Here is an 8,989-nt window from a genome sequence, read left to right on the forward strand (position 1 = left end):
ACCCACTGAGCCACTTAGGAGCCCCAAATTGATGTTATTTTGCTTTAACCACATTAAGTGTATCTTTTTTTGTATATGTTCCCTATTTACAACTTAGATTTGTATCTTTCTCATGTTCTCATCACCAGCATATACACAAATAATTTCTTAGAATAAGTTAATTCTATAAATGGATGAGGTCATCCATTACAATGCCAACTATAGGCAGTCAAGGTTTTTTTTTTTTCCTCTGTTTTTTTTACTGCTTTATATGGTTTTTGGAATATTGCTTGATATATCATAGAGACTCAATATATATTTGTTAACAGAATAAACAAATCTAGGCATGCTGACTGTACTGTTATAGAAAGTAACTCTGCCCCTCTATTCTGGGAACAGCTTTTTGTATAGCTTTGCATGTAGTAGCCCCGCTGATTACATAGCATTTTATCTAGCATTTTGTGTAGCAATGCTTGTGTAGAACTCTCAAAACTAGGTCAGAAATGAAGCATGTTATGTTGTCCGCTTGGCTTTGTCCATGTAGATTACATACTTTGCTAAGCTAGTGTAATTTTATTGCTTTGGCTTCTGCCAGAGGAGGTATGAAGATGGGTGTATTTCTAATTGTCTACTGTATTTAGTGACCAATATCACCTGCACACACTCCAAACTACACATTTCAGACACATTGTTAGTTCTGCTATTTACCTGGTCTCCAAAGCCAGAAATCTGTGAGATATACAAAACATCCAAAAAATCACCCAAAACTAAAGGATCTTCCCTTTTATTACTGTCATGTAGTTTATGACCCTTGTTTGATCTATTACATCAGTCTACTTTATGGCAAAGACTATATGTTAGCTACACTCGTGGTGAGCCTAATATAATGTAAATAGTTGTCAAATCACTTTTGTACACTGAAAACTAATCAAAAATTGTGTGTCAACTATACTTCAAGGAAAAAACCTCCTAATTTATCTCATTACTAAATTCCTTTTTATAACTAATACATACCACTCATTTTCATATGGCTGCCAGGGTTTTCTTTCTAAAGATATTTTTCTACAAAAAAATCAATTTTTAAATTGGTTAATGTTTTTCTTGCCTGTAAGATAAAATCTAAATTTCTTATCTTGATTTTATGAGGTGATTTAGAATCTAACTTTAACCCATCACTCCAGGGTTTTCTCCAGTCATAATCCAATTTTCTCTCCTTCCTTCCTCTTTATATGTCTTGTCTACATTGAGCCACTCTAACTATGCCAGATCTATAACCCCAAAAGGACATTTCTCTCTTTTCACTTTCCAGGCACCTGCTCATTCTCAAGACTTAGCTATATGTCAATAGGTTTTTCCTGTGGGGTAGATTAAACATCAACAAGAAAAATTTTGAAAATAAATAGATTTGATCTATTAAGAAATAAGAAATACATGGGGCACCTGAGTGGCTCAGTGCGTTAAAGCCTCTGCCTTCGGCTCAGGTCATGATCCCAGGATCCTGGGATCAAGCCCCACATCCAGCTCTCTGCTCAGCAGGGAGCCTGCTTCCTCCTCTCTCTCAGCCTACTTGTGATCTCTGTCTGCCAAATAAATATAGAAGATCTTTAACAAAAAAAGAAATAAGAAAAACAAATTATATTATTAAAAGTATTTTGTTTCAGAAGTTATTTTGTATAATATCTGTAAAATGATCATAACTTTTTAAATTCTAGTGAAAGTCATCATCATTAAATAAAACATTAAGTATGCTATCTAATATAAATTTCATGTCATAATATTAATTTCTTATTATATTTTGTCAGTGTTTCTGCTGATGTTCTTTATTTCTGTCGTAAATTATTCCAATATTCATCTTTAATAAGACAATACCAATTAGTTTGATTGTCTTACTTAGAAATATGTTGTAAAATTTATATTCTATAGTTCTCACATTCTTTTATTTCTGAATGATGCAATGTTTAATTAGCAATTTTCAACACTTCACTGTCAATATTGTATTTCAAAGGGACTTAGATAATTGAATACATAAAATTAACCACTGGCACTTAAATTATTAGAGAAAATGAAAAACTGTATAATGACATGTGCTTTGTGAATTAGAATTTACACTCTTGCAGTATATCAAAGAGCATAAATAATGTTTTGTTAACATGATTACATTTATAATATGGACAAGTTTCTTTTAGTAATTTAAGAAGTTATGTAGAATTTGTTTTAAAAAGGCACATCTTTTGTTGTATACTTTAGTTTTAAACTGATTACTTAGTCTTAAGGTGACTTCTATAGTAAAACAGAATTTTTGAGACTATAAGCTCATGATTATCATAGTTTAGATGTGAGGGTAAAGGTAATTGTCCTATAATAATTAAGCATACATAGAAAAGTCTGTTCTTTCGAGTTGGCAGTGTGTTTGGTCTGACTGGCCTGAACATTTCAGGTTGACATAGATACCTTTTATTTTAAATTGAGGGATGATTTTATTTTATAATTTCAAACTTACAGAAAAGTGATAAGAACAGTACAAAAAAATCCCAATAACCCTTGCTCAGCTAGACAATTTGTTAACATTCTCTTCATTTGCTTTTCGTCTGTTCATTCTTGCTCACTGTCACTCTTTTCATTTTCTCTTTCATGATCTTTCTTTGTTCTCTCCATTTCTCTATTTCTACTCTACCACACACATAAACATATTGTGTCATTTGAGTAAACAGAGTGTAAATTTGTGTCACTTGAGTAGAGTGTAAATAAATTGGGAGTAAAATATTGAGTCATTTGAGGGCAAATTACAGGCATTAAATATGTACTTTATCCTTAAATATTTTACTCAGTATTACCTAAGGACAAAGAAAATTCTTATTTCAGAACCATAACACAGGTATCTAAATCAGGAAATTTAATATTATACAATGCTATTATTTAATCTGCAGTTTATATTTGAATGTTGCCAATTGTCTCATTAATGCCATTTATGGCTGTTTTTGTTTTTAACTCAGGATTTAGTAAAATATACATTGATTTCAATTGTAATGTCTTTTTAGTCTCCTTTAACCTGAGAAAAGTTCTTAAGATTTTCTTTGTATTTTAGGACCTTAACATTTTGAAGACACAGGCCAGTTTATTTTCTAAATACTTTTTGGCATATGTTTGTCTGAAGTTTTTTAATGATTATACCAAAGTTAAGCATTTTTATTAGGAATACAAGAGCCTGTGTTACTATTTCCTATACACTGCATGTCAGGAGGTGCATGGTTTCAGTTTGTCCCATTACTTGTGATGTTAAATTTGGTCACTTGGTAGTTTTTGCTGGATTTCTTCACTGCCAAGTTATTATTGTTCTCATTTTAATCAATAAGTAGTTTGTGGGGACATGAGTCTAAAACTGTGTAAGTAGCTTATTCCTCATAGAAACATTTATCCTTTAGGTTTAGCCTTCATTGATGATTCTTCCCTGAAATAATTACTGTGTGGCCAAACTCATTTTCTAACTCCATGATTTGTTCTACATTTATAAGTTGAAATTCCACAGAGTAAGGAAGAGCTCCCCAACCCTTCCTTTTTAAATAAACATTGTCATTTATTTATATCAATATGGACTCCAGATTATTTTACTCACATTTTATGTACTTCAATGCTTCAGTTGTCTCAGATTTGGCCAGTAGGAGCCCCTTGAAGCTGATTTCTGTATCTTTTGGACAATATTCCATCATTTTACTTTTTAAAGATTTTATTTATTTATTTGACACACAGAGAGAGAGGTCACAAGTAGGCAGAGAGGCAGGCAGAAAGAGGGGGAAGCAGGCTCCCCGCTGAGCAGAGAGCCCAATGTGGGGCTTGATCCCAGAACCCTGAGATCATGACCTCAGCTGAAGGCAGAGGATTAACCCACTGAGCCACCCAGGTGCCCCTATCCCATCATTTTTTGAGAACACCTTTTCTTTAATTCATAAAGTATTTGTAAATAATAATATTGTAAATAATTACATTACTTTATAAAGTAATTAAGTAATTAAGAATCATCTTATCTTGTACTTGCTCTACTTAGACTTCTCCAAAGACATTCGGTTCTTTTGACTAGAAAATTGTATTTAGGAGACAAGATCTATACCCGTGACACTAAGGTTTCATTACTTTTAGGCTTTCTTAGAAGACAGGCTTAGGAAACCATTTATCTATCTATTAGCTATCATTTATCTATCTAATCTATCATCTATCTATATCTATCTGTCTATATCTATCATCTATCTCTCTTCCTCTACCTCTATCCTCCCTCTCCCTTTTCTCTTCCTCCTCCTCCTCCTTCTTCTATATACCAATATTGTACATATATAACTTTTATCTATCATCTATTTTCCTATCCAGCTTTCATTATATTAAAAAATGATTCCACAGTGATACTTTTAATTCCAATGTAACACTTCATGATTGATAATTAGTTTCCACATTTTCTGTATTTGTAACTTCTTTCTCTAACAGTGAGAAATCGCCTCTGTCATCCAATATATTAATCATTTGATTAATCTTATAGAAATGCCAAGTAGTTCAGAAATGTTAGCCCACACTGTGAAAAAGATACTAAATAAAGGTCGATACATCTTTTTGGCTATGTTTTGACTTTGGGCAAATTATGTTACTTGAGTTTGTTCTCTCTCTCTCTTTTTTTAAAATTAACATGTAATGTAATTACATACAGGTCTATGATTCTCAGTATTACACAATTCACAGCACTCACCAAGCACGTACACTCTCCAGTGTCCAGCACCCAATCACCCCAACCACCCTACTCCATTCCCTCCAGCAACCCTCACTTTGTTTCCTGAGTTTTAGAGTCTCTTATGGTTTGTCTACCCCTATGGTTTCATCTTGTTTCATTTTTCCTTCCCTTGCCCTATGATCCACTGTCCTTTTCTCAGATTCCTCATATCAGTGAGATCATATGATAATTTTCTTCCCTTCCCCAAATTAGGGAAATTCTCTGCTATAATGTGTTTCAATATATCTTCTTCCCCCTCTTTTTCTCCTTCTTCTGGGGTCCCAATTATTCATCTTATGGTGTCACTTATCTCTCGAATTCTCCCCTCACAGTCCAGTAGTTGTTTATCTCTCTTTTTTGCAGTGTCTTTATTCTCCATTCTTTGGTCTTCTCTATCACTAATTCTCTCTTATGCCTCATTTATCCTAACTGTACAAGCCTCCATTTTTTTATTGCACCTCATTAATAGCTTTTAAAATTTCAACTTGGTTAGATTTTAGTTCTTTTATCTCTCCAGAAAGGGATTCTCTAGTATCTTCTATGCTTTTTCAAGCCCAGCTAACATCTTTAAAATTTCATTCTGTACTCTAGTTCTGATATCTTACTAATGTCTGTATTGGTTAGGTCCCTAGCAGTCAGTACTGCCTCTTGTTCTTTTTTTTTTTTTTTTTTAGCTGAGTTTTTCTGCCTTGTCATTTGTTCAGAGAAGAATAGATGAATGAGAGAACAAAATGCTAAAAGGGTAAACAACGAATTCAGAAACATATACCCTAACCAAATCAGAAGAGACCCAAAACCAGGGGAGAAGAAAGGGGAAAAAAAAAATATATATATATATATATATATATATATATATATATATATATATATGAATAGAATAGAGCCACACTTTTGATTTTGGGTATGTTTTGCTCTGTTAGAAGAAACTGCCTCCCAAAATTTTAAATAAAGAAAAACATATATATATATATATATATATATATATATATATATATACACACACATATATATATATAAAATATATATTATATATATATAATATATTACCCTTATTTTTGTATTATATATTATATATATTATATATAATACAAAATAAGGGTAAACATGATGAAGGGATGGAATATGACTGTAAAGATGAAAATTAAAAGATTTTTAAAAAATAATTGATAAGAAGTTGTTAAAAAATGAAAAAAAAATTAAGAGAAAGAAAAAAGGAGGAGAAAATGTGGAGAATATGATCAGGCCATAGACTGGAACTAAGTTATACACTAGATTTTGGGTATATTTTGGTCTGTTAGAAGAAACTGAATCCCAAAATTTCCAAGAAAGAAGAACTTATATGTATACAAAAAATAAGGTTAAATACAATGGAGGGATAGAATATGACTATAAAAATGAAAATTAAAAGATTTTTAAAAAGGTATTATAAGATAAGATGTTGGTTAATATAAGAAAGAGGAAAATTTTTAAAAATAGAAAAAAATAAATTTAAAAATTTTAACTTTGAAAGCTAAAAAATCATGGGAAGAAAGCTATGAATTCTATGAGCTTTATTTCCATAGCACTGGAGTTTTGCATTTCTCATTGATTGTTAAACTTGGTCTTGGCTGGATGTTCTTACTGATCTTCTGGGGGAGCTGCCTGTTGCAGTGATTCTCAAATGTCTTTGCCTGAGGCAGAATTTCACAGCCTTTGCCAGGGGTCAGTCTAAGCAATCTGCTGGGTTGGTTTTGCTCTCAGTAGCTTTTGTTCCCTGAATGCTTTCCCTACAGCTTTGGAGGACAAGAATGAAAATGGCGGCCTCCCAATCTCAGAACCCATAGGAGCTAAGAGCTCAGGGCCCCACTCCTCAGTGAAGTCCATCCCTCCTATCTCTCTGGTCTCTGGCTACATTCCCGTCCTCACCTGTCCTGTGACCCAGCATTTCTATCTCTGGTGCAGAATCCTATTTGGAATCTCCAAACCCAGCTGATTCCTACAGCATGCTCCTGCACCTCTCCTCCCAGGAGAGGAAGGTGAGTCTCTCTGGATCTATAACTTGTTGGGTCCCTACTTGAGCAGTGGCCCGACAGCTGTGGATCACAGTTTTGGCAATTCTGAGCTGAAAGCCCACTCCTTGGCTCTCTCTCTGTGGCCAGCTTCCCTGCTCCAATACCTGGGAGCTCTGTTGCACTCAGGCACTCCTGGTCTTTCTGTGGCCCCAAGGGACCTGAGACCATACTGTCCCTGTGAGGGTTCCACCTCCCGCTTAGCCTCTTGAGTGATATCCCTCAGTGAAGTAAATTTCTAAAATTTCCAATTTTGTGCTCCACTGCTCTACATCTTGCTGGGAGCCAGTGCCTTCCCCTGTGGTCTATCTTCTCATGTATCCCATTGGCATGTCTTATCTTCCAGAAAATTGGTCACATTTCTGATCCTAGAATTGCTGCTATTCTTCTCTTTGATTTCCTGTTGATTTTGTAGGTGTTTAGAATGGTTTGATATCTATCTAGCCGAGTTCCTGGGACCAGACAAAATTTAGGTCTCCTACTCCTCCACTGTGTTGCTCCTCTCCAAGTTTGTTCTTTTTACCCCTTTAAGTGTAGTAACTGTATTTATCTGAAACGTTGTGTGGTTCATTTGTTTCTGTTTAGTATTCTATTTTATGTCAATTATCCTTATTTCTAATGGAAACTTAACATACTGTTCCAGCTAGTGTTGCTGACTTTAAAAATAATACCCAAACAACAGTGGCATAAAATTCCATTTTATTAATTTTATAGACTCTGTGGGTCAAAAATCCAGACAGGACACAGTGGAAATATTCCTTGATTTCTAAATCTCTAATTGGGAAACCTTGAATATTGGGGTCCCTCAATGACTGGGTCTAGAATAATTTGCAGCTTCCTTCACACACATGTTCTGTGGGTGACTTGGTGTTGACTATGACCTTAACTGGGGCTGTTGACCAGACTGTCTGTGGCCTCCTTGTGTTGTCTGGTCTCTTTAAGTGTAGTCAGACTGTCTACTGACCCAGCCTCAGAAGTCACACATTTCTGCCACATTCTATTGGTTAAAATTGAGTCTTAATCCTGCCCAGATTCACAAAGGGAATTATATACCTCCACAGATGAAATAATGACAAGTTTCTGGAAGAGTATATTAGATGAATAATATTGTTGCACCCCCTCCTTGGAAAATAAATCTGTAGTCTGCAGGCTGGCCATCACAGTTTGCATTCCTACCACATGTAAAATACATGTTCTTTTTCCTAGCAAAATGCAAGAATTTTTTCTTTCACTGCATCAGGCTCAGGCTAGAGTTCCAAAATATTATTTATTTCACATCTAGGCTTGTATAAGTCTCCTTAGATATATTATCTTAGGTATAGCTCTTTGAATACTCCTCTTGATATTAAATCTGAAGACTCATAAACTAAAGAGGCATGTTATCTGCCCACACCAAACATACAACAGAAGGATAGATATAGGATAAATAGTATGTACTTTTCAAAACTCAGAAAAATAGGAAGTAAAAAACAGCTATTGGTCCACAGTAATGGTGAAATCAAGTCAGGGATATTTCTCAATTCCTTGGTTAGAGCTCAGTCTTCCTTACAGAGAGCTGTTTTTTGTAGCTCTCATTTGTGTCTATTGGAATTTTGGCCTACTCCTTAAATTAATGACTTGTGTGAGCAATTGAGTTTCTCAGCCTACTACCTGCTAGAAAAATAAACAAACAAACAAATAAACAAACCAAACAAACCCAGGGATCCAGGAGTATTTTTTTTTTGCACTGTTTCTCTCTCTTGCAGTATAATCTCATTCAATTCCTGTAAAATAGTATGGGATTAAAAAATTATGGATATCAAAAAATATGCATATCAATTTATCATCCATGAATTTAGGCAAAAAGTATATTGACAGTCCTTTTGAGATAAGTCCTTACTGGATTTTCAGTGAGTATATTGTTGTGTAGTACCCTTAATTTTTTTTTTTTAAGCTCAATTGTATAATGGAGTGGATTTGGAATTCCTTTAAGACCCTAAAAAAACCTTTGTCAGTTTTAAATGGTCTATAATGCTTCCTTATGGTCTATGGTCTATAATACTACCTTAGACCTTTCTGAGTTCTTAGTGAGAATTTTATAGCCTCACCTCAAATTTAATCTATGCTCAAAGCCATTTTTTAATTCAAGAACTTTTTGCTGGCTGAAAACACTGGTCAGATCCTTTATATTTTCCCATAATTCCACTAAAAAAAACCCTAGTCATTATTTCAT

The sequence above is a fragment of the Mustela erminea genome, chromosome 2 (assembly GCF_009829155.1).
Source record: "Mustela erminea isolate mMusErm1 chromosome 2, mMusErm1.Pri, whole genome shotgun sequence".
Lineage (NCBI taxonomy): Eukaryota > Metazoa > Chordata > Mammalia > Carnivora > Mustelidae > Mustela > Mustela erminea.